The 27092-nt window shown below is 37.4% G+C and overlaps 1 protein-coding gene across 5 annotated transcripts in view; it reads left to right on the top strand.

The window, feature by feature from the left end:
• GTDC1 (glycosyltransferase like domain containing 1) overlaps positions 1–27092 on the top strand; it is a 388102-nt gene that overhangs the window by 68667 nt on the left and 292343 nt on the right. For 4 of the 5 annotated variants that reach the window (XM_030916918.1, XM_030916919.1, XM_030916923.1 and 1 more), the window contains one exon: positions 26140–26201. The gene's annotated coding sequence lies outside the window, so the exon portion shown is untranslated. Of the gene's footprint in view, positions 1–7908; positions 7930–26139; positions 26202–27092 lie in introns of those variants that run through there. The other variant, XM_030916920.1, reaches the window with a different exon arrangement.

The raw sequence follows: 27092 nt of genomic DNA on the forward strand, positions 1-27092 counted from the left end.
GTGGGGGCGTGTTTGATTTGCTGTTCTGAGTCAGATTTATGATTTAAATGATGTTGCCTTACCAAGCTCTTAAAATAAAGATTTGTATTAAATGATTATGTACTCACTATAAAAATTATAAGCATTAAGGATAAAAAATTAAACAAATTCTACTACACATAAATAATCATTATAACTTGGAACTTCACTTTAGATGTTTTCCCTCTTCTACATACCCACACCCACAAATACCCACACATATAAATACATTTATAGAGGGGAAGGTTGAAGCAGGAGTATCCTACATACTATTTTTGTTTAAATAAAAATGATATTATTTCATTTGAACAGAAATGAAAAATGAATTACAGTAATTAAGTGATTTTTTTTTTTTTTTTACAATAAGGAATTCACAATAAGTGTTCTCACTAAAGTTGAAAAAAAATTATGACAAATGTTAAGAGACTAGGATCATTTCATTTTAAAAGTTAACTACATTATTTCATCAGTTTCCTGCTATGAAAAGTTAAAAATTAGCAGACTTTCTTTCTTCCACCTCCAAATTTTTATTAGTTATATTAAATTTGTACCTTGTCAAGCTGTGCAACATTTGCATTCTATTTTATAATTAATTTTCACAGTTATTTAGTTTTAGTTTTATATTTAAAAGCAGTCAGTGCTTACTACCTACTCTTTTATAATGGAAAATTGTCCTAAAATCCTGAGAGGTGTGATAACTGAGAAAATTCCATTCTGGGGAACCAATAAACCCAAATAAATACCACTTTATTTTTATTTTTTAAAGAATAAATTTCTTTTCTTAGACCTTGAATTTCTGTAGAGGAAAATAAATTGGCCTGTGCAACTTGATTATAAAATAACAAGTTTTCATTTTAGTTTAGGTATAATCCTTCAGATGTAAGAGTTATATTTTCTTTTAGTTGTATATTTTTTAAAAGATCGGTGGATTATTTGTTCCTGAATAGCAAAACCCCAGAATGCTTCGTCACTCTCAGAAAGAGTCATTACTATTAGGTTGGTGCAAAAGTCATTGCAGTTTTTGCCATGGAAATAATAAATCCAGTTGGCTTCATAAAAGCAGAGATCCTGCTGGGCAGGGTGGTTCATGCCTGTAACCCCAGCACTTTGAGAGGCTGAGGTGGGTAGATCACTTGAGGTCAGGAGTTTGAGATCAGCCTGGCTAACATGATGAAACCCTGTCTCTACTAAAAATAAAAAATCAGCAAGGTGTGGTGATGTGTGTCTGTAATCCCAGCTACTCAGGAGGCTGAGGTGAGAGGATTACTTGAACCCAGGAGGTGGAGGCTGCAGTGAGCTGAGATTGTGCCACTGCACTCCAGCCTGGGCAACAGAGTGAGACTCTGTCTCAAAACAAAAAACAAAAAAGCAAGAGGTCCAGTTGCCATTTCACAGGACTTTCTGAGGCTATTGGAAATGCACTTTTGGTGTATCTGCTGACATCCACTGACTGTCCTCCTATCTCTGGATGATCAGAAAAGGAAGAACTTGTTTCTCTGGGGTACCTGTGGCTGTAGGAACAATTCTCCCCAGCTTATTCTGTTAGAATTTAGTATACCTTTTTATTCTTTTCTTTTTACTTGAATAATGGGAGTTAGCATTAAAGCAGCCTTGTTTATTGTTCATACCCTGTCAATATGACTACTTTCTGTAAAAAAAAAAAAACCATTCATTCCAAGGACAAATCAGCTATTCTATGTCCATCCTGCAAAAATAAATATAGTCTTTATACTAACACATATATCCGTTTCTTTATTTTTTTACTGTTTGCTTTGATTCATTTCTTAGCTGGCTGAATTTGATAGTTCTCCCTTTTGGTTATATCTATATCTACATACTTATATGTCTGTCCTTATGTGTATACACTTCTTAAGAAGAGCTTATGGATGTTGTATTTTCTGAGTAATTGGATGCTTGAAAGTGTTTATAGGTTGCTTTTAAACTTTATGGTCAACTTGGCTGGGTATCACATAACTGGATTTCATATCTTTCCCTTGTAACTCTGAAAGACATTGCCCTCTATCTCCAGAGAATGGTGACCGATGGTAATATAGAGAAGTCTAAGGCCAGAATTGATTTTCTTACCTTGATGACCTAAGGAATTCACGTTTATGTTTTAGCTCTGTTGAATTCCATAACATCAGAAAAATTTGTTTTAGTGTTAATTACTTTGAATTCAGTTTTCCTGGAACAATTTCTTTTGTTAGTATTTCCTTTCTTCTCTCTAAGTAAAAGTTTTCTTTTATTATGTCTTTCCTTTTTTTTTCTCTTTCATTTGTTCTGTTTCCCCCCCCCCCCCCAAGAATGTTAAGTATGTATTAACTGGGTGTCTTTTACCTTCTATACTTATCACCTCATCTCTTATATATCTTTGTATTTCCCATTTCATCTTTTTTTATGCCTGTCCCTTCTTTTTCTGACTGTTTCAGTATTGAGTATTCTGTTTTGTTGTTGTCACTTCATTGGTGGCTTTAATTTATGATTTTTTCTCCCAGTTTTTACCCTTAGCCTGCCAGCTTGCTTTTTGATCTCCTTTGGTTGTCTTATCTTTTCTTAGATATTTCATAATTTTCTTTGAACCCCTTTACTTTGAAGTAGCTTATATTCTTTATTTTTTTTTTTTAGACTGGAAATTATTTGTATGATTTTTCTGTCACTGTTGACAGTTTTTTTTTCTTAATCTGCCATTTGCCTATGTTTCTCCACCCTAATTTTTGGTAGTTCTGTGTAATTTCTTTGCTGATTTATTTCTGGTTGTTACTCATTTTTGAATAGGATCAATTTCATTAAGGACAGATCTTGCCTGAAAAAAGTGTGATGTTAGATGCATGTATTGAGTATTGGGGAGAGGAGATAAGTGACATTAATTTGTGCTTCCATTTGGATTATCTCAAATAGTCCATCACCCAAGATATTTCTTTTCTTTGAGGGTCATGTCTCACCTCAGTTTGTAGCGCTGTGAAGGTCACTGTGCCATTGAGGCCCATGAGTCATAGGAGCCTATGTAGTAAGCAGTCCAGTGACAGGTGCATCCTCTCCCTCGACCCCATTTGGCAGACATTCTGAGCTAGGAAGCTAGGTCATTGACAATAAGAATGTCTTGGTTTTTTTTCTCTCTCCTTCTGTGGTATAGACATGTTTTGTGGAGAAACCTTTCCTATTTTCTCCTAGGTAGAAACTTAATATCATAACTCCAATTACAGTTTACTGGAATGGGCTTTAGAACCATTCAAATTTTAGGGAAATCTTTGTTCTGCTTGAGTTCTTAGGGGGTGCAGTTAGGCTCTCAGGATTACTTCTCATTTTGATTCCAGATATCGCATAATTTGGCAGATTTTTAAAAATAGTTTGTGGTTTGTGGTTATGGCCGTGTCTTTGTTTCATTGATGATGAAGTGCTCATTATTTTTGTTCTTTTTTTTTTTTTTTTCCCCAGTTTGTTTCTGGAGTAGAGACTGTCTTCTGCTCATCTTTAATTTTTTTTTTTAGTTTATTTGCTATCTCTGTGTTCTTAAGAACCTACTAGTAAAATATCCTGATATTAGACTTTACTTTTTGAAACAAGATGTCTATATTAAGCTCATTTAATGTTTAATGTATCTACAACTTGGCAACTGCTTAAAAAATTTTTTTTTTTTTAACTTTAAGTTCTGGGATACATGTACTGAATGGGTAGGTTTGTTACATAGATATACATGTGCCATGGTGGTTTGCTGCATCTGTCAATCCTTCATCTAGGTTTTAAGCCCCGCATGCGTTAGGTATTTTTCCTAATGCTCTCCTTCCCCTTTTCCTCCACCTGCTGATGGGCCCGAGTGTGTGATGTTCCCCTCCCTGTGTCTATATGTTCTCATTGTTCAACTCCCACTAATGAGTGAGAACATGCCGTGTTCGGTTTTCTATTCCTGTGTAAGTTTGCTGAGGATGATGGTTTCTGGCTTCATTCATGTCCCTGCAAAGGACATGAACTTGTTCTTTTTTTTGGCAGCTCTTAATAATTTTTTATATTGGGAGGTCTTTATGCATGAATTTTTAAAATATATTAGGGGAGAAAAGCAATAAATATCAAGAGATTGAATGAAGAAATCAATTGTATGTAATATGATAAAACTCTGGAGTTAATACATATTGGTGAACATTGGCTGCTTGGTGTATAAGCATCTTTATTGGCATCAGGGACATAATCTTTTGAAACCATCATTGTAAAAGTGAAGCTGACATTGTAAAACTTCGTATTTTGGCAATAAGAACTGCTCCTCAACATGGGAAACCTGTCGAATTTCTCATAAAATTGCATATGATCAACTTCTTTTGGAGAAACATATTTTTCAAAGAATCTGATATGTTTTAAGGAAAAGGTGCATTCTCTCTTTTTTTTTTTTTTTGGTTATATGAGAAGGAGAACCATTGCATTACATTGAATATTAAACTGCACATACCAGAACCTGAAATTTATTTTAGAAATAACTTGTCTTATGTAATTAATTTAAAAATAATTAATAGACTTTAATTTTCAAGAACATTTTAGGTCCAGAGCAAAATTGAGTAGGAAATATAGAGGATAGTCCCCTTCAGCCTTCCCCCAACCATCAACCTCCCCCACCCCAGTGGTGTATATTTGTTACAATAGATGAACCGGTATTTACACATCATTGTCAACCAAAGGCCTAATATTCAGTTTTGCTCTTTGTGTTACACCTTCTATGCATTTTGACAAACATTATAATGGCATATATTCACCTTTGTGGTATCATACAGCATAGTTTTAATGCCCTGAAAATCCTCTCTGCTTTACCTGTTCATCCCTTCCTCTCTCCCTCCTTCAGAATTCCTGGTAACAACTGATCCTGTCTCTATACTTTTGTCTTTTCCAGAATGTTTTATAGTTTCAATCTTACAACTTTTACAGTCTCGTCAGATTAACTTCTTTCACTTAGCGATATGTGTTCCTTATATTAGTCCATTCCCACACTGCTATGAAGAAATACCCAACACTGGGTAATTTATAAAGGAAAGAGGTTTAATTGACTCACAGTTCCATACAGCTGGGGAGGCGTCAGGAAAACAATCATGGTGGAAACCAAAGCAAACTTGTCTGTCTTCACATCGTGGCCGAAGAGAGAAGTGCCGAGCAAATGGGGAAAAGCTCCTTATAAAACCATCAGATCTTTTGAGAACTCACTCACTATCATAAGAACAGCATGGGGGTGACTGCCCTTATGATTCAATTACCTCCCACCAGGCCCCTCCCATGGCACATGGGGATAATGGGAACTACAATTCAAGATGAGATTTGGGTTGGGATACAGCCAAACCATATGATATTGCCCCGGCCCCTCCCAAATCTTCTGTCCTCACATTTCAAAACACAATCATGCCTTTCCAACAGTCCACCAAAGTCTTAGCTCATTCCATCATTAACTCAGAGGTCCAACTCCAGAGTCTCATCTGAGACAAAGCAAGTCCCATCTGTCTATGAGCCTGTGAAATCGAAAGCAAATTAGTTACTTCCTAGATACAGTGAGGGTACAGGCATTGGGTAAATACACCCATTCCAAATGGGAGAAATTGGCCAAAACAAAGGGACCGCAGGCCCCAGGCAAGTCCAAAATGCAATAGGATAATCATTAAACCTTAAAGTTGCAAAATGATTCTCTTTGACTTCACGTCTCCCATCCAGGTCACGCTGATGCTAGAGCTGGGCGTCTATGGCCTTGGGCAGCTCCGCCTCTGTGGCTTTGCAGGGTATAGCTTCTCTCCCGACTGCTTTCATGGGCTCGTGTTTAGTGTCTGTGGCTTTTCTAGGTACACAGTGCAAGCTGTTGCTAGATCTCCCATTCTGGGGTAGGGTCTGGAGGATGGTGGTCCTCTTCTTACAGCTCCACTAGGCAGTGCCCCAGTGGGGACTCTTTGTGGGCCTCCAACTCCACATTTCTCTTCCCCACTGCCATAGCAGAGGTTCTCCATGAGAGCTCCACCCCTGCAGCAAACTACTGCCTGGACATCCAGGTGTTTCCATGCATCTTCTGAAATCTAGGTGGAGGTTGCCAAACCTTAATTCTTTGTTTTGCTTTATTTTATTTTATTTTTAAATAAATAAATCACCCAGGCTGAAGTGTAATGGTGTGATCTCAGCTCATTGCAACCTCTGCCTCCCAGATTCAAATGATTCTCCTGCCTCAGCCTCCCAAGTAGCTGGGATTACAGGTACCCACAACCACACCCAGCTAATTTTTGTATTTTTTAGTAGAGATGGGGTTTCACCATCTTGACCAGGCTGGTCTTGAATGAAACCATGTTGGCCAGGCTGGTCTTGAACTCCTGACGTAAGGTGATCTGCCCACCTTTGCCTCCCAAAGTGCTGGGATTTCAGACATGAGTCACTGCACCTGGCTCCAAACCTTAATTCTTGACTTTTGTGCACCCACAGGACCAACATTATGTCGAAGTTACTGAGGCTTGAGGCTTGCACCCTGTGAAGCAACAGCCTGAGCTGTACATTGGCCCCTTTTAGCCATGGCTGGAGCGGCTGGGACACAGGACACCAAGTCTTGAGGCTGCATACAGCAGGGAACAGGAGTTTGGACCCAGCCCAGGAAACCATTTTTCCCTCCTAGGCCTCTGGGCCTATGATGGAAGAGGCTGTTGAGAAGGTCTCTGACATGCCCTGGAGACATTTTCCCTTGTCTTGGTTATTAGCATTTGGCTCCTCTCTACTTATGCAAATTTCTGCAGCTGGTTTGAATTTCTCCCTAGAAAATGCTTTTTTTTTTTTTTTTTCCTACTTCATTGTTAGGCTGCAAATTTTCCAAACTTTTATGCTGTGTCACGTCTTGAATGCTTTGGTGCTTAGAAATTTCTTCTGCCAGATACCCAAATCGTCTCACTCAAGTTCTAAGTCTCACAGATCTCTAGGGCAGGGACAAAATGCTACCAGTCTCTTGGCATAGCAAGAGTGACCTTTAGTCTATTTCCCAACAAATTCCTCATCTCCATCTGAGACCACCTCAGCCTGGACTTCATTGTCTGTATCACTATCAGCATTTTGGCCAAAGACATTCAAGAAGTGTCTAGGAAGTTCCAAACTTTCCCACATTTTCCTGTCTTCTTCTGAGCCCTCCAGACTGTTTCAATCTCTTGTTTGTTACCCAATTCCTAAGTCGCTTCCACATTTTCTGCTGTCTTTATAGCAGCACCCCACTATCCTGGTACTAATTTACTGTATTTTCATTTTCATGCTGCTGTGAAGAAATACCCAAAACTGGGTAATTTATAAAGGAAAGAGATTTTATTGACTCACTGTTCTGCATGGCTGGGGAGGCCTCAGGAAAACCATTATGGCGGAAGGTGGAGCAAATATGTCCTTCTTCACATGGCAGCAGGAGAGAGAAGTGCCAAGCAAAGTGGGAAAGCTCCTTATAAAACCATCAGATATTTTGAGGACTCACTATCAGGAGAATAGCATGGGGGTAACCACTCCCATGATTCAGTTACCTCCCACCAGGCCCCTCCCACAACATGTGTCATTATGGGAACTATAATTCAAGATGAGATTTAGTTGAGGACACAGCCAAACCATATCATTTCTCCATGTCTTTTTTGTGATTTGAGAGCTCATTTCTTTTTAGCACTAAGTAATATTCCATTGTATGGATATACCACAGTTTGTTTATCCATTCACTTTTTGGAGGACATTTTGGCCACTTCCAAGTTTTGACAGTTCTGAGTAAAGCTAATATAAACATTTGTGTGCAGGTTTTTGCATGTATGTAAGTTTTCTACTCATTTGGATAAATACAAGAAGCACAGTTGCTGGATTGCATGGTAAGAGCGTGTTAAATTTTGTAGGAACTGCAAAACTGTTATCGAAAGTGGCTGTACCGTTTTGTAGTTTCAGCAGAAAGGAGCAGTGGTGAGCAATGTTCTTGTTGCTGTATGTTGTCTTCAGTATTTGGTGTTGTCAGTTGTCATTGTTTCGGATTTTAGCTATTCTGATAAGTATGTAGTGCTATCTCAGTGTTTCATTTTGTGATTTCCTATTAACGTGATATTTGAACATCTTTTCATATGCTTATTTGTCATTTGTATATCATCTTTGGTGAAGTATATATTCAGAGCTTTAGACTCCCCTTGTTTTTTTATTTTTTATTTTTTTAAAAAGAAACAGGGTCTTGCTCTTTCACTCAGGCTGAACTGAGTGCAGTGGCATGATTCTGTCTCACTGCAGCCTCAAATTCCTGGGCTCCAGTGATCCTTTTGCTTCTGCTTCCCCAATAACTGGGACTACAGGTATGTGTCATTGTGCTTGGCTAATTTTTTTTCAAATTTATTCTTTGTAGAGACAGGAATTCTTTGTTGTCCAGGCTTGTCTCAGACTTCTCACTTCAAGCATTCCTCCTGCCTTGGCCTCCCAAAGTTCTGGGATTACAAGTGTGAGCCACTGTGGCCTGCCTTTATGTCCATTAAATAGTTGTATTTTTAATGTTAATACATTAAAAAAAAAAAAAACCCAATAAACATAGAGGCAGGTTCTCACTGTGTTGCCTAGGCTGGTCTCCAACTCCTGCCCTCAAGCAATCCTCCCACCTCTACCTCCCAAAGTGCTGGGATTACAAGTCTCAGCCACTGCACCTGACCTTGCCCATTTTTAATTGCTTGTTTACTTATTATTGAGTTTTAAGAGTTTTTAAAAATACATTTTAGCTAACAGTCCTTTAACAGATATGCATTTTGAAAATATTTTCTCCCGGTCTGTGACTTGTCTTCTTATTGTCTTGAGAGTGTCTCTCAAAGAGCAGAAGTTTTTCATTTTAATGAAGTTTAGCTTAACAATTTTTTTGTTTTGTCATGGATCATGTTTTTGGTGTTATATCTAAAAAGTCACTGCAAAACCCAAGATCATCTACATTTCTTTTATGTTCTCTTCTAGTAGGTTTATCGTTTTGCATTTTATGTTTAGGTTTATGATCTATTTTGAGTTAATTTCTGTAAAATATATTGTATGGTCTTTATTATGATCTATTTTGTGTTAATTTTTGTAAAGTATATTGTAAGTTCTTCATCTGGATTCATTTTTTTCTGCATGTGGATGTCCAGTTGTTCCAACATCATTTATTGGAGACTCTCCTTTCTCCATTGAATTGCCTTTGCTCCCTTGTCAAAGATCAGTTGACTGTATTTGTGTGCGTCTATTTCTGAGCTTTCTTCTTTTCCATTGATCTGTTTGTCTGTTTCACCATACCACACTGTCTTGATTACTGTGTAATTTTTAAAATAATAGTTTGTAAACTATTAAGATTTGAGAAGCAAGTTATCTCAAGTCAATTTCTGTTAAGTATGAGAAAATGTCATGTTATTAAAAAATGCATTATTTGTAATTATTTTAGAAAAAATTTGTATGCAGTGGAAACAATGTCACAATGGAAATAAATAAAATGGTAATATTTCCACTTTAAAAGAGACTACTTCTATACAAAGTGGCTCGTTTTGGGTTCAAAATGTCTCATTATAAGTTCATTTTGGGTATGAATAACTGTTTTCAAATTTTACATTTTTAAAACTTAAATGACAGTTTAAAAAGTTTCTTTTGGCTGGGCGTGGTGGCTCAAGCCTATAATCCCAGCACTTTGGGAGGCCGAGACGGGCGATCACAAGATCAGGAGATCGAGACCATCCTGGCTAGCCCGGTGAAACCCCGTATCGAGAAAAAAACAAACAACCCCATCAAAAAGTGGGCAAAGGATATGAACAGACATTTCTCAAAAGAAGACATTCATACAAGCCAACAGACACATGAAAAAATGCTCATCATCACTGGCCATCAGAGAGATGCAAATCAAAACCACAATGAGATACCATCTCACACCAGTTACAATGGCAATCATTAAAAAGTCAGGAAACAACAGGTGCTGGAGAGGATGTGGAGAAATAGGAATACTTTTACACTGTTGGTGGGATTGTAAACTAGTTCAACCATTGTGGAAAACAGTATGGCGATTCCTCCAGGATCTAGAACTAGATGTACCATATGACCCAGCCATCCCACTACTGGGTATATACCCAAAGGATTATAAATCATGCTGCTATAAAGACACATGCACACGCATGTTTATTGCGGCACTATTCACAATAGCAAAGACTTGGAATCAACCCAAATGTCCATCTGTGACAGACTGGATTAAGAAAATGTGGCACATATACACCATGGAATATTATGCAGTCATAAAAAAGGATGAGTTTGCGTCCTTTGTAGGGACATGGATGCACCTGGAAACCATCATTCTTAGCAAACTATCACAAGAAGAGAAAACCAAACACCGCATGTTCTCACTCATAGGTGGGAACTGAACAATGAGATCACTTGGACTCGGGAAGGGGAACATCACACATCGGGGCCTATCATGGGGAGGGGGGAGGGGGGAGGGATTGCACTGGGAGTTATACCTGATATAAATGACGAATTGATGGGTGCTGACGAGTTGATGGGTGCAGCACACCAACATGGCACAAGTATACATATGTAACAAACCTGCATGTTATGCACATGTACCCTAGAACTTAAAGTATAAAAAAAAAAATAAAATAAAAAACTAGCCGGGCGAGGTGGCGGGCACTTGTAGTCCCAGCTACTCCGGAGGCTGAGGCAGGAGAATGGCATAAACCTGGGAGGCGGAGCTTGCAGTGAGCTGAGATCCGGCCACTGCACTCCAGCCTGGGCGACAGAGCGAGACTCCGTCTCAAAAAAAAAGAAAAAAAAAAAAAAAGTTTCTTTTAATCTTCTAAAATAATGTTGTTTGGAACTTGCTGCTTTTTTACTGAGAAAGAAATGATAACTACTTTTCCGAAGTGTTGCATGGTATAAATCAGTGTCTAAACACATTTGTGAAATGAATTGAGCTAGATATTGGGGAATGCTAATAAATATATGGCACAGGTCTTTTTTTTTTTTTGGCCTTAAAGAGCAATTCAGGAAAATTACCAGTAATATAAGGTAATACGTAGTAAGTATAGTGGATGGCAGTGTGTTGAGCTCACTAAGAGGTTAGTGTGACTGGTAAGTGTAAAGTAATGCTTTCACACAGCTGGTTTTTACTCATAGTATGTTTAACCTTGTGTCAGAAACGTAACAAATTTATGTAAAACTTTTTAGGAAATTATAATGATTATCAGATATAATCAACTGTTATGATGTATTTTTATATCAATTTTATCCAGGTCTAAATTACTTACAGTAAACTACCCATTTTAAATGGCAGTGTGGCCTAGGCATGGTGGCTCATGCTTGTAATCCCAGCACTTTTGGGAGGCGGAGGCGGGCAGATCACCTGTGAGGTCAGGAGTGCGAGACCAGCCTGGTCAACATGGCAAAACCCTGTCTCTACTAAAATTACAAAAACTAGCCAGGCATGGTGGTGCACGCCTGTAAACTTAACTACGTGGGAGGCTGAGGCAGGAGAAACTCTGGAACCTGGGAGGCGGAGGCTGCAGTGAGCCAAGATGCCAATATGGTTTCAGTACACTCCAGCCTGGGCGACAAACCCAGACTCCATCTCACACACACACACACAAACAAAAAACTAAACACGGCAGTGTGATAAGTTTTGATAAAAGAATACAGCTTTACAACCACCACCACATTTATGATTTGGTTATTGCTTTCACTCTAGAGAGATCCCTTGTGTCCTCTTGAAATCAATCTCCCATCTCTGCTCCCAGGCAATTGCTGATCTGCTTTCTATATTCTAGATTGGTTTACATTTTCTAGAATTCTTAAGAATGTATTTTGCTTACTGTAGAGGATATGTTTTTCGAAAATTGATGGTAAAGTGAATTTTGGTAAAATGAACCTTATGTTTCATTATCTTAAAATTTCTAAGATGCTTGAATAAAGTTCAGTTGATATTATCCTTAACATTTGTGGTTTTGAGTTTTCTGCCTTGTCCACTCTCTGTAATACTTTAAATCTGGATTACATGTAATAATATGTAAAACCAACTGATGGCACATTATATTGTAAAGCAAGGTATCGTTTTGTAGTTACCTGCCACCTTGTTTGTTTTTAATGTTGATAAACAATTTGAAGAATAAAAGTGTATGGATCCTATTGTATTCATAGACTTTAATTCAGTCCTTTTTCCTTATAATTGTCACTCAGTAGACAGTGTAACCTCAATCTGTAAAAGGCCATTTGCCTTGTCCTTATGCCCTGCTGCTCAGACCTCTGGGGATGGGAGAGTGAGGGTGGATAAATAGCTATTTACTTGATAACATTCTGTTCTCTGTGACTCCTCTTACACATACATGCATGGTCTATTTTGAAAGCGTGCTGAAAAGTAGCAGTTGATCTCATAGATAAAACAGCCCCACTAGGATGGGATAGGAGAATCCTTTTATGATTTTTAAAACCAAATGTACTGCTTGTTCATACCTTTATACAGAAAATAATTAATCTTTTGCATAAAAAAATGAGTGTTTTCTGGTTTTGCCCAGAAAAGTTCTGTGTCTAGAATTTGTGCTGCATCATTTATTAATCATTTTGAAACTAGATCTACATAAAAACCAAACATTATGAAAGTCATACTTGCTTCACTAAACATTTAAATTTCGACTTCATTTGGAAATCCTACACTCATATAACGAGAAATAATCCTAATCCAAATTTATCTATAGTCAAACTGTGGATAAGTAATGTTCTATAAACTGAATTCTTAAGTAAATGTCATTTGGGGGTGATAAACATGGATCTGTTAAGAAATCCTGAAGGTCTACATTTGAACACTGCCTCACTGAAGGCTTCAGACAAAGGACAAAATGTTTCAGTAGTCATTTTGGGAGACAATATATGTGAGATGAGACTGAAGAACAATCAGAGCGACCAACCTGAGATCTTACATTTTATATGACTATTATCCCTCTCAAAACTAGTCAGTCAATACTCTGTTTCATTTTTTTTTTTTTTTTTAAGTTAGTAAAAAGACTTTACTCCGACTGTTTTTGGAATTTCCTCATTTTAGGGGTTTGTCTTCAGAAGCACAGACAAATCCCATTCAGCCTACACTGAATGGTGGGTTAGACACTGTCCTGTCTTCAGCAGGGTAAATCAGATGCAAGAACAGATGTAAACAGTTACCTGTGATACAAAGCAGGTTGTGCAGCTGTGCTGATAGTGGCATGTATAAACTGCATTGGGAGGGAGGAGTTAATTCTGGCTTGACCATCGTTAGGTGATACTATTTAAATAACGCCGTGAGTGATGAATTGCATTACAATTTTAATTTATTTTCTTTGTGTTTCTGAAGTTGCATTTACTTTAGAAAATTCAGCAAACCAGAGAAGCACAGAGAGAAAAACAATTCTAAAATTACCATTCATATTTTCATGTATATTTCATTGTTTTGTTGTTTAGCTGTTTTTTGACCTGTCATTTTTAAATTGTGTAATATGAACATTTCTCCATGTCCACTAAATATTTTTCTGCAGCATTATTTAAAATGACTACATAGTCTTTTTAAATATCACAGATAAAATGTAATTTATTTAACTAGTCACCTATTACTGACTGTTTAGATTGTTTCTATGTTTTACTATTATGTAAAACACTGTCAAAAACATCCTCATGTATATGGCTGTTGCTTTTAAATTAAAACTTATTTTACCAAAGTAATACATTCACCTAGTTTAACGTTTGAATAGTTGTTAAAGGCCTATTAGAAAATACAGTGGTGGGCCGGGCGCGGTGGCTCAAGCCTGTAATCCCAGCACTTTGGGAGGCCGAGACGGGCGGATCACGAGGTCAGGAGATCGAGACCATCCTGGCTAACACAGTGAAACCCCGTCTCTACTAAAAATACAAAAACTAGCCGGGCGAGGTGGCGGGCGCCTGTAGTCCCAGCTACTCGGGAGGCTGAGGCGGGAGAATGGCGCAAACCCGGGAGGCGGAGCTTGCAGTGAGCTGAGATCGGGCCACTGCACTCCAGCCCGGGCGACAGAGCGAGACTCCGCCTCAAAAAAAAAAAAAAAAAAAAAAAAAAAAGAAAATACAGTGGTGGCTGGGCTCAGTGGTGCAAATCTGTAATCCTATCACTTTGGGAGGCCAACGTAGGTGGATCACTTGAGCCTAAGAGTGTGAGACCAGCCTGGGCAGTATGGTGAAGCCCCATCTCTACCAAGAAACAAAAACAAAAAACCTAAAAGTTAGTCAGGTTTGGTGGCGTGTGCCTGTAGTCCCAGCTACGTGGGGTGGGGGCTGAAGTGGGAGAATCTCCTGAGCCCGGGAAGTCAACTGTGAACTGAACTGCTACAGTGAACTGAAATTGTGCCACTGCACTCCAGCCTGGGATATGGAAATGAGACCCTGTCAAAAAAACAAAAACAAACAAACAACAAAAAAAGAAAATACAGTGGTCCTTTCTCTAGAGGCAGCCTTTTATCTGTTTCCTCTAGTCATTATATATCTCCACATTGCTAAATTACGTATATATACATTGCTGTCTTTTGCGTTAATTTATTTCAGACATTGTTGACTTTATATTATGGTCTTTGAAGATTTTTCACTATTACACAGCCATCTCTTTCCCTCACAATCCCAATATAGTTAGACACCAATTTTTGGCTTAATGTTGCATTATTATGTAGCTATTATTCATAGATGAGCATATGGTAATTAATTCTGATGAAAAGTTTCCTTCTGACTTTTTGTATTTCATGAAGTTAATAATGCCTTGTTTTTTCATTTGCTTAGCTTTTTGTCCTTCTTAATAATTCTTCCTATACCTTCTATAAACTACTTACAATTTTCCATAAAGGGAATTACATCAGATAATACATTTCAATTATTTTCTTGAAGACATTCTTCCAGCAGACTTCCATTCTCCTCCCATCACATTCTCCAGACTTGCCTCTTCTGGGGTTTTTCCTTGCTCTTAACCTAGGAACTCCCTGTGCTTTTTCTTGAATCTCATAGTGTTTTCTTTCTTGTCTTACCTTACATTTTTGTGTTATATTTCCTGTAGTATTCCTGAGAAAGGTTTTGTGAGAGAAAAATATCTTTATTCGGTTTCCTCACTTGATTTATAATTTGCTTGAATAATTAAATTCTAAGTTGGAAATAACTTTCCTAGAGGTTTTTGGAAGGAAATGCTTATGTTCCGTTGTCTTCCAGCTTGCTCTTGCGAAGTCCAAGCCTTTTTGATTCCTTTAACTGTATAAGAAAACTGAGTAGAAGAATGTCTGGGTATAAGGATGTCATATTTTAAAAACTGTAAAGATGGGGAGGATGAAGAGGAGATTCAAGGCAGAGGGACTCAAAAAGCCAGGTGACAGCAAGTTGTCCACTGTGGTAAGAGAATGAAGGCATCTAAGTCCATGTGAAGAGAATGTGGGATATAGTTGGAACACAGTAAATTGAGGCTTTGTGTTGGAGACCCATAACGTGGAGCTTTAAATTTATTTTCTAGGCATTATTTCACCTACTGTCACCAGCTATGTGAAACTTTCTTTGGCTTATGGCAGGCAAAATGAATTGGCTTCTGATTTATCCTCCTTTAGTATTAATACTTTCCATGTGCCCATGTGCATGTGTACTCATATATGTACACACACATTTTTACATATCTATATGCCTGTCTCCCCCATTAGACTAGATCTTTGGGGTTGGAGGAAGTGACATAATTAGGTCTGTGTTAAGGGAAGCACAGTAGATCAGTTCTTAACATTCCTGGTGACTGAGATGCCATTGAAAACTGCAGGATGGATACCAGGAAGAAGGGATTAAAAGGAGAGAGAACAGAAGGTTATTTCAATGCCTGGATTTGAAGAAATGAGCATATGATGAACTAATCTACCGGGAAGAGAGGGATACTACTTCAAATAATTATATTCTGATTATTCCCGTGTCTAATTATTTTAAATTTTGAAAATGCTGTGTTATTTTTATATATTGATTACACATCTTGCTTTAAAATTTTTCCCTTTTTGGTTCATTCCAGAAAAGTCTGAAACAATTTTAACTCTTGCTTTATTGATTTTTTAAAAAGATGAATGATGTTTGGTTTACACAGTTGATGATTAACAGTAATGATGATCTGAAATGCCATCTTAATTCTATTTGGTTAAAGAAAAACACAAATAGAGAATTGTAGATGAAAATAATTGGTATAAATCTTATATTATCATTTCCTAGCATTTTCTTATTCTGAGTAGATTCATTGCCTGAAAACATTAACTTTGATTTTACCAGAGTCTTTCTTAAGTAGAGAAAATTTGAAATAATATGATACTTTTCATTATTGTTTGAAAACAATGAACTTTTCCACAAATTTTCAACATTATAAATAGGGGCTTTTCATCAAGATGGATGATCACTCAGAAAAAGTGAAGAATTAGTTAAAGGTTTTGTTGTATGTTTGTTACTGACTGATTTCTCAAAAGCCAGGCTACATATTTATACTTAAAAAGATGTACCATATAACATATCACATATTTTAAAAATAACATTTCACTGATGAGTCTTTACTTTCCAAGATGCTTTTAGTCAGGCTTATGCTCCACTAATGGTAGGAGACTAATGTCTTTTGGAAATTTTCATGATGCTAATTACAATTTATTAAGCACTTACTCATGCCAAGCCCTGTGCCAAAGAGTGAAGGGACATTGTCTCATTTAATAATAACCCTATTGGGGTGGGTGTTGCTTATTGTTAGATGAGAAAATTGAAGCATAAAGAGGTTACATTTCTTGTCTGAGATCATGCAGGTAGCAGGCAGTAAAGCAGGGAATGTTTATCTTTGGTTTGTGTGTCTCTTCATTCTTAAGCTTGCTTCTTTCCATGTTATAGGAAAGATCCTAAGGAATATTAATCCTGCAAGTGGCATCACATGTGAACGGTGTTTCTCACCTGCCCTATCATCAGATGACCATCTAATTTACTAGTAATTTCTCAGATTTTTTTTTTTGATCCTTATAAAACTGAATACCCTGCACGTCTACTGTGCTTTCACAAATGAAAATGATGGTCCACTATAAGATTACTATTTGGATTTTAAAAAAATTTCTTGTGTAATGAGAATAGGCAACTTTTCTTTGAAAAACTTTCAGTACTTAATTAAGACAATATTAGTATCCTAGTTTAATGTGTGTGACTGATATAGTTTTACGTTACTTACTTTTTATATTACTCTTTCACAAACAATACAAAGCCTTCCCCAACTGTTGTTTCTCCTTAGTACTAACTTTAAGAAGTCATACATATTTCTTCCTGAACACCCAACAGTTTGGTATTCTGTCAGATGTTTTGCAGGGCTTTAGCAAGTCGTTACAGTGAATGTCTTCAAGAAGCAATACATTAGGCAGAGCACTGCAGAGACACCTGTAGAGATCAGCACACCTGCCCTCAAGCAAAAGACAGTAATTAGTTGCTCATCTTCCCTTGCAAACTTCCCCAATGTTGTTGTACATGAAACACATAGATCACAGCAGTGCTGTCATGAGCTCTGCACTGTTGGAGTTGTTTATGCCCGTTCAATTTTTAATGTTTCTATAAGACATTTTGATGGGAGCCCTGAGCCCAAAGGGATTTGCATGCTTGATCAAACTTGTGATGATTTAAATACAGAAATAAAGAGAAACCTTTGAATTACTTTGACTGTTAACTTTTAGGACCACGTTAGTGGAAAACATTTACATGATACTTGAGGCAAAGATGTGTTTGATCAACCTTCACAACTTTTTTGTTTCTTGACAGCAGGTATAGTGCCAGTAAATCTAAACAAGTTCTTTAATGCTTATAGATCTAAGTGCATGTGAATATCTATATAGCATGGTCTGAATATTTTAAAAGATGAATTTGTACCAATCACTTTTATTGAAATTAAACCACTGTCAAATACCAACCTTTTAGTCCTGCCACATTGTCATATATAGTTTCTATTATTAAAGAATGAGATTATAGGTGATTGAACTTTAGTAAAATACAGTAGTATATATGAATTGGATATGTTGGGGCCAGATAAATTATCACTTAAAGTACTTGGATGTCTTTTGATATCATTGTTTTAATTTTAACACTATATGTGGTCTAGATACCGTATGGGATAAAAGCTAGTATTTTACCAAGTGACCTTTCAAGTCATTTCTAGCAGCTGGGATTCAGTTCTTTGATTGTATTAGTGAAGGTTATTAATAAACAGCTTCAATAGAGATTCATTCATTACTTTAATAGAGATTCATTCATTAAGAGTTTCTTAAATTATATTGTTTGTAAAATGCTATCATTCCTAATATCATAGCAAATTCTCTTCACATTTATTCTGAGAAAAAAATAACCCTAGTGCCTTGTCATTCAAGCATAGTCTGGTGGCTACACATACATGCATCTTAAATTGGTTCTTGGAGATAAATGGGCATTATGGAGTTGTCAGATTATAGTAAAACTAAAGAAGAAGATGTTATACAACTTTGGACTGTCACTGACAGAGTTAGAAACCTTAGATGCTAATAAATGCAGTCATCCCATTGTGCCTTGCAGTTTTTCCTCAATACACAGGTAGAATCTTCCTGTGAGTTTCTGAGCGTAGTTTTTGATTAGCTCTTCAACACAAAATGGAATGAATGATGTGAATGTTTACAAACTTACCTCTAGGTTTTATTTTGCCTGCCTTTCTTAGCCGTATGTAAGCCTAAGTGCAGATTAACTGGGGATACTCCATTTGTGGGGTAATGATTACGATGTTATGCTAGTATGCTAGCGTAGACAGAATACTCTTTTCTATTTATTTATTTATTTGTTTGTTTGTTTGTTTATTTATTTATTTATTGAGACGGAGTCTCGCTCTGCCGCCCAGGCTGGAGTACAGTGGCCGGATCTCAGCTCACTGCAAGCTCCGCCTCCCGGGTTTACGCCATTCTCCTGCCTCAGCCTCCCGAGTAGCTGGGACTACAGGTGCCCGCCACCTTGCCCGGCTAGTTTTTTGTATTTTTAGTAGAGACGGGGTTTCACCGTGTTAGCCAGGATGGTCTCGATCTCCTGACCTCGTGATCCGCCCGCCTCAGTCTCCCAAAGTGCTGGGATTACAGGCTTGAGCCACCGCGCCCGGCCTTATTTATTTTATTTATTTATTTTTTTATTTAGATAGAGTCTTGCTCTGTCGCCCAAGCTGGAGTGCAGTGGTGCGATTTCGGCTCACAGCAACATCTGCCTCCTGTGGTCAGGTAATTCTCATGTCTCAGCCTCCCAAAGTGCTGAGACTGCAGCCACATGCCACCAAGCCTGGCTAGTTGTTGTGTTTTTAATAGAGACAGAGTTTTGCCATCTTGGCCAGGCTGGTCTCGAACTCCTGACCTCAAGTGATCCACCTGCCTTGATCTCCCAAAGTGCTGGAATTACAGGTGTGAGCCACCGTGCCTGGCCTCTTACATTTTATATGCATAACATTTTGGCTAGCTTATGCTTCATTGACTTTCAGGAATTTCACAACAGTCATTCCTAAGAATTGGTCTGTCTATAGTGGCCTTTGGAATTCCTGATAACTTTATGTTAATGTTGCATAAAACATTTGGCAGTCTGTTTCTTATGTAAAGCTGCTCCATGTACCCTGAGTCAGAAGCTTACTTATCTTTTTATCCTTGGTACCTAGCTTAATGTGATCAGTCAGTGTTGGTTGGATTAGTGGATTATTGAAAATATTATGTAATGGATATGAATAGCCCATGGAAACACTAAAGAGTGGATCACACTTACCACTTTCCATAATAGAAATAACTTTTTCTCTTGCTTGTTTTTTTTTTCCAGCATAACCCTTGGTTCATATTTTTTCTAGAATAAGTTCCTATGACTTGATTTTAACTTTACGTCTTTACTATCAGTTCATCAAAAATATTCTGTGAAAAAACATTTTATATTTTTACTGTACTAAAGTTAAGCTCTTCTTATTCTGAATCACAATCTGGACCCATTTAACTACTTTAGCTTTATTTTCTATTGTACTATATTCTCTAGCTGTTTTTTCTCCTCCTGTGCTGGAGAAACTTTCTACTCCTTGTTTCAGGGCAAGTCAAACTTCTACTTCCTGGCATCATGTCTTGGTCTCTGAGCTCCAGTCTCATGAACTTCTGAGTTATTTCTGTTTTCCACCCACCAGTTAAGAATGAAATCATATGTGTCCCTATGTTTTGCAAAATGGATCTATCTCCAACTAGCTCATAACTTCATTGGTATGGTTCCTTTTTTTTTCTTTTTTGTATTTTAATTCTTTTCTTTCTGACATATGGTAGAATGCTAAGTACTTTGTAGTCACATAGTAAATACTATACACATTTACACACTAGGTAATCTACTTTCATAGTAGCAAGATAAGCTTCCTCCTAAAGAACAGAAGAAAGGAAGATGGACAGAAAAAAAGGAAGACAAAACAGAAGAAAAGAAAGGAAGGAAGAACAAAAAAGAAAGATCAGCAAGAATATTTTGAGGAATAGGGAAAGAGCAGTAATTCTGGAATTTTAAAAACTTGAGTTTAAATTCTGATTCTGCTTACTAGCTTTATTATTTATTATTATTTAATATTGGATGAGGTTCATAATCTTTTGGTGTAAAATGGTAATAATATGTATCTGGCAAACTTGTTGTAAGGGTTAAATTATATAATGTATATAAATTATATAATGTATATAAAGTGCTTATTGGCATACCCTGGCACATATTTGATGTTGAAGCAATGGTAGCTAACTCTTTTATTTTGCATGTGAGGGAAGAATTTTAGAGAGCTGACCAAGGGTCATGTAGCTAGTAAATTGTGGAGAGAGAATTGAACACCAGGCCATTCTTACTCTAAAGCAGTGTTTTTCAAACATTAGTGCATCTGAGAATTATCTGAGAGACTTGTTAAAACACTGGGCCCCACTCCAGAGTTTCTGGTTCACTAGGTCTGGGGTGAGGCCTGAGAATTTGCATTTTAAGCATGTTTCCTGTTGCTATTGCTGCTGCTACTGGTCCAGGGACCACACTTCGAGAACCAGTGCTTTCTGGCATATTTCTCAACCCTAGTTGCACCTAAGAAATCACCCTGAGTAGTGTCTATAAATTATTGATGAAACCAGAATCTTTGGTTATGGGCCTAAGTGTGGATTTTTAGGTTTTTGTTTTAAGCTGTCCAGGGAATTCTAACGTGCAGCCAGGATAGGAAGCACCACTCTGCCTAAGTGAGGCTCTTTGCAGTTTTTTCTTAGAACTGGGTATTAAGTGAAGCAGCTGACCCTGCACCCTCTTGGATGCTCAGTGAGGCAAGGCCTCAGTAGTGTGTTGTTTTTATGCTGTTACATTTTAAAACAATTGCTTCGGCCTAGAATCCTTTTATTGTTTTAACCTGTTCTACTTGTTTTTGTGGACTGTTTGCATTTCTCCATCTTCACCCTCAGTGTATCCTGAATGCCTTCATCAATCTCTAGGGTGGATTTTATGTTAATATTTGGCAAAAGCAAGTAATTAGCAATAGTTGACTGGAAGTATAAAGTAAATAAAGGAATATATCTAATTTTTAAAAAAGCAATCACATTAACAATTTAATGTACTTTCAGAGTTCTGATTATGAGTTTGTTCTTCTTTCTGAGATGCTTTGGAAACCTTACATTTTGTTTTAGGGGACCCAGTTATTGGTTAGAATAGGTAATGATAATTGTGCACCCAAAAGTGTATAAGTAAAAATGTTGTAGATTAATTGATAAAGGAATCTTTTTTTCTTTATATGATTCAGTTGGTAAGTATATACAAATCAAGGCATGAAATCATTTACTGGAAAAGAGTGGGCAAAATACCACATAATTTCATTAACCTTTAAGCAATGAAATTATAAATCCATATGCAAATGTTTAAGGTTATCATTGCCTATCACTCCCTTTTGATTTCTACAGACCGTTAATTCTTCTCTGTCCTGCTGAGTCTTATTAAAACTTCTGACTGATGTACTTTTATTAAAAGGTTTAGAATTTACCAATTTAAAACACTTGCTTTACACTATCACCTCTAATTTAACTAGGCCTATTAAACACAGTATTTTGCAAAGGGAAAAAGTCAATTGCTGTTTCTTTAAAAAATAATAAATTGAAATGAATTTTAAACTCTGCTTAGAGGTGAGCAACTGCTATATACTACTAGGCCTTTTGATAGCTGATTTGTTCCTTTAGTATGCAAATTTTAGGTTTACAGAGATCTAGTGCTTTTATTTAGGAAATATGCCCAGAGGCTAGATTGGTAGGCTTTGGGGAGATAACTAGTTTGGTGTGAAATAAATAGTTGTTAAAGGATCACATGAATTGGGTCCCAGAAGATGAAGAGTAGACTGAGACAGATTGAGGAAAACTGACTGTACTTCATTTCATTTGGCTATACATATCACTGAATTAAAAATGAAGACAATGAATGATGGCAACACAAAGCAAATTAATAAGCCATTTTTTTGTGGGTTTTCTGAAAAGTTCTGTCTTCTGAGCAATTTAAAGAAAAGGGCTGAGTACACCCCTAACCAAAGAAGCTTGTTCCACATCATTCTGGGAGGCCAGCCTTTTAAGAGATTTTAGCTTTAGCAGGGAGGAAGGAATGGGTCAACTCCCCTCCCACCCCCCGCCTATCAAGTCAGCAGCATCACTTCTGTTGAGTGAGATGACAGGTGTCATAGAAAACCTCACATTCAAAACAAGAGGGCTCAGGGATGCTATCTTAGGTTGGCAATTGTAGATATTCTGGCTTGCAAGTGTTAAACAAATAATAATAAACTTTTAGCTTTGCGAAGTTAGTTTTAAGAAGTCGTACACTTGTTTTGTAGCACTGCTGTTTTGGAATCTCTGACTTCCAAACATTTATTTTTCCTTAAATAACTGAAAAATAATGAAATACATTTCTATATCAATAGCTTATAGAATCCACTGCGGTTTTTTTTTTTTTTTTTTTTTTTTTTTTTTTTTTTTTTTTTTTTTTTACAGTGCATATATCTGTCTTTTTGGTTGTCTAAGCAGTTAGGCCATCAAGAAATATAATACTTGAATAGCGTTAGCATTTGAAATGGTCTCTGTATACCTATTTGTTGTGTGTCTCTGGTGGTAGATGTGCAGAGGGCATGGGTGATGATGATGTGTGAAGGTGGGATACTAGGTTATTTCATTGAGGCTGGAGGTTTGTAATCTTGTTATCATTAAAGTTTCAAAGAGGTGTGGTATGTAGGAGTGCCAATGCCACAGTCTAGTAGAGAGAGAAATGAGAATAGCTAATTGGTTCTTGCCAGCCTTAGCAATAGTGGTTTTGGTAGAGTGATGGCTAAGGAAGCCAAGTTGTGGTAATTCAAGTATTGAATGGAAGTTGAAGTGAAAACAACAAGCTTATATTATTATTTTATGAAGTTTCACAGGGATAGTTGGTAGGGTTGGAAGAACTGTTATTGATGAAGAAGAAGAAACCAGTGGAGAAGAAAAGGAGAAGACGGATAGTGCAAGTTCCTAGAAACAGCATAAATGAATAGGACTCATAGTATAGGTAGAGGGTTTAGTAATGGAAAAGAGTGTCAACCATGAGATAGTAATGAAAGTGTTATGAGACAGGAGAATTTGCATATGTAGAGTGGGTTCTTAGTTGCAGGCAACAGCTAGTTTGAGTTGCATACAGAAATGCATCACATGCTACTTAATTTGCAGAAGTGCCAAGGAACCAAAGTTGACTGTGAATAGCAAGGAACAGCACAAGCCATGAGAAACATCCCATGATACTATTCTGGTAGAAACTCCACTGCCATTTACTACTTAGAGCCTATGAGACTAGGGATCATTTAGTAGCATATCTACATACGTGGTTGTTTCAGAAGAACAAAATGCCTTCACTACAAAATTTGATCTCATTTGTAGTTGGCTACTTCCTTGATTTGCTCATTTCTGCTTTCTAAATCTTGAATGGATTTGGTTGAACCTGGGTTCAACCAAAGGTATGATGCAAGAACATCTGGGAAATGTTTTCAGCTTGAACTTTGTGAATACAGGAAGTTAGAGTGCATGCTAGAAAGGGATTGGAGTGCAGGCTGGGTAGTTCTGGCTCTTGGTCTTTCATGAGCTGCAATCAAGATGTCAGCCAGAGTGACATTCATTTGAAAGTTCGACTAGCCTGGAGAATCTGCTTAGAAAATGGCTCTCTCACATGGCTGTTATGTTGATTCTGGCTATTTGGCAAGATGCCTTGTGTACCTTTCCCTAGGATGGCTTGAGTGTCCTCACAATGTGGCAGCTGGCAGCTGGCTTCCCCTAGGAAGATCCAAGAGAGTAAGGAAGAAGCTCTAATATCTTTTAGGACAGACACTGTCACTTCCACTGCATTCTGTTGATCACTCAGACCAACCCCAATATGAGCAAAGGGATTACACAAAGGCATGCATTCCTTGAGGTGAGGATTATTGGGGGCTCTCTTGGAGGCTGGCTACCTTGTACCCTCTTTTCCCCTTTCTTTGACAGCACAAGTTGATCAGATTTATCTGTAGACACAAAAAATGAAATTATTTTAATAGAATGGAACTTGACAAGAATTTGGATAGAATGTGGTTCTTTATATTAAGGGTACACAGTGTACAGTATTGTCAGCCAGGTTTTAAAGAGATAATGAAACGCTGTTCATTTACTTGTTCTCAGGTTTATATTCTACAAGCAGAGCTTGTATCATAACATTATCATTCAGTCGAGGCATATGTATTTTGAAGTGTAGAGATAATGAGGTAGTGATACTGTCTTCTAGAATAGCTCTTCTATCTTCATCTCTGAAATTCACTGGTCTGGCTAGCTGTCTGTAATGTCATTTCCTCGTCTCAACTCTTTAAGACCCTGACAGACTCTGAGATTGTAGTGAAGATTTCTGTGACATGCTGGGTGGGTATAGACTGCTCTCTCGTGCCTTGGTCACATCTTCGTGTTTATTTTTTCATATCATGTATCACAAATTGAAATGATGTTGCTGATATACTTGTTTGTCACCCTGCATCCTTCTCCCATTCCCCAAAGTAAAGCTCCAGCAGAGTAGGGCTTTGTTGACTTATTCACTGCTGAGTCCTCGGCACTGAGTGCAATGCATGGTAGATGCCCAGAAGGTGATTGTCTAAATACATTATTTTTTGATAGTATACAATACATGATTATTATTTGAAACAGGACACCACAAAAGGTAATTTTCTAATGCACAAGATAAGTAAAGGTAGAGGTCCATTTTCTATAAACCAAATGAAAAGAAAGAATGAATATGTTTAGCTGATTCTGTAATTTTTTATGTAAACTGTTTCGGAGCCACATTTCCTATTGATTTGATCACACCTTGTTTTTTCTTGTCATAAATGGTCCTTTTTGGATGAGTTACAGTGTGAGTTCTGGCCCTGTCAGAATTGATATTCCTAGGAATCCTGACTTTAATATACACAGAACAGGAAAAGTCATGATAGGCACCCTTGGGTATATATGGTAACATGTTAGTTCTCTTCAAGACTGTGCATAGCTTACAGGGATCACAGGACTGTGTGAGTTAAACAATAGTTTAAACCTGATGTATTGCTCTCCCAGAAAGTAGTATTCTTAAGGTATTTACCCCAGATCTGCAAGTGTCTGTGTTTCCCGAGGGGGGGGGAACCCCCAAACCTGGAATGCTCATCCATATGCATTCCAACCTGCCTCTGAGATGTTAGGCAAGCCTCAGCAGAGGTTCTTGACAGTTTTTTGGACTATGGACCTTTTGGCAAATCTGACAAACTATTGACCTTCTCCCAGAGATACTTATTTACATAAACCCACCAATTTTACATATATCATTCAGGAGAGCATAGATTCCTGAAGGCCATCCAATGACCAAGGCTGAAGACCTCTAATCTGAATTATTATTATTATTATTATTAAGTTACAAATGATTTGGAAAATCTCTGCAGAGACTGAAAATCTCTTATTAATTAAGAATAACCTTAGAATCATTCTGAACATTTCTGTTCTTGCACATTCTTCTCCTATCTTGGAATATCCAAGAGCCAGACTAGATCATCCAGATTAACTCTTGACCAGCTCAAGATTGAGAATTCAGGCTGGGTTTATTTTGAAGGTACTAACTATGTCTTTTGTGATCTTACAGGTATCTCTGCATTAGCCAGACTGGACATATGTAAAGGGACATCAGTATATCTGGATAATCAGGTGAGCAGATGGGACTTCATTTTTATATCTCCATCAATTCAGTCCTCTGACAGTATGCGGGCATTTTCTATCATGTCTCGTTTACTGCAGTGTAGGTCAGTAAGATGATTGATATTTCTAAAGAGAAGGAGGCAGCCTTTTTTAAGTTTCACCAGGTTATTTCCCTGCTGCTTAAAGTCAGATTTCTTTATTTTTATCTCATTATTATTTCATGTATTCATACATCTATAGTAGATAATAATTCTCTACTTTTCTTTTTATGTATATTCTTTGGAGAGTTGTGGACAGCTCTCATATTGTTCCTTGGTTGTCAGCCAAGTTATAGACATTTAACTCCTTTAATCTTTCTTTGTAATTGAGTTAGCTTGGCTGCTTTTTCCAGATTTTCCCCTTGTTTTATGGTACCATTAATAAACAGAAAAACAGTCTATTGCCTGGCTTCTTCTACACCTTTCGTTCTTTTTGTTTTCTGTTTTTGCCTCATATTCCTTGTTGAACTAAGGCCAGCCAGACATCATTCTCTGGACCACTTTGGCACTACATGAATGCCTTGCCTTCAACTATCAGTGTCCCATGCAGTAATGCCATCAGCAGTATGTCCTAGAGAAAAAAGAAATGTAAAAGGCGAGCAGTGAGGAGCAAAATAATGCATTCTTTAATTACATGGCAGACTTACCCTTACCACCCAAAGTAAATCATTGTACCTGAGCCCTTTAACACAGCTTTGGTCATCCTGAAGTGCTGTGCGTGGGCACTAATTTGAATAATAAGAGAAGCGTGTATATTGTTTGAAGTTTGCCCACTGTTCTCCCTTGATTCCTTCCCCATGTTCTCACTCCCCCACTGCCTTTCTCAACACGGATCGTGACTTGTTACCAAATTCTGTGGCCA

The sequence above is a fragment of the Rhinopithecus roxellana genome, chromosome 14 (assembly GCF_007565055.1).
Source record: "Rhinopithecus roxellana isolate Shanxi Qingling chromosome 14, ASM756505v1, whole genome shotgun sequence".
In the NCBI taxonomy this organism is placed as follows: domain Eukaryota; kingdom Metazoa; phylum Chordata; class Mammalia; order Primates; family Cercopithecidae; genus Rhinopithecus; species Rhinopithecus roxellana.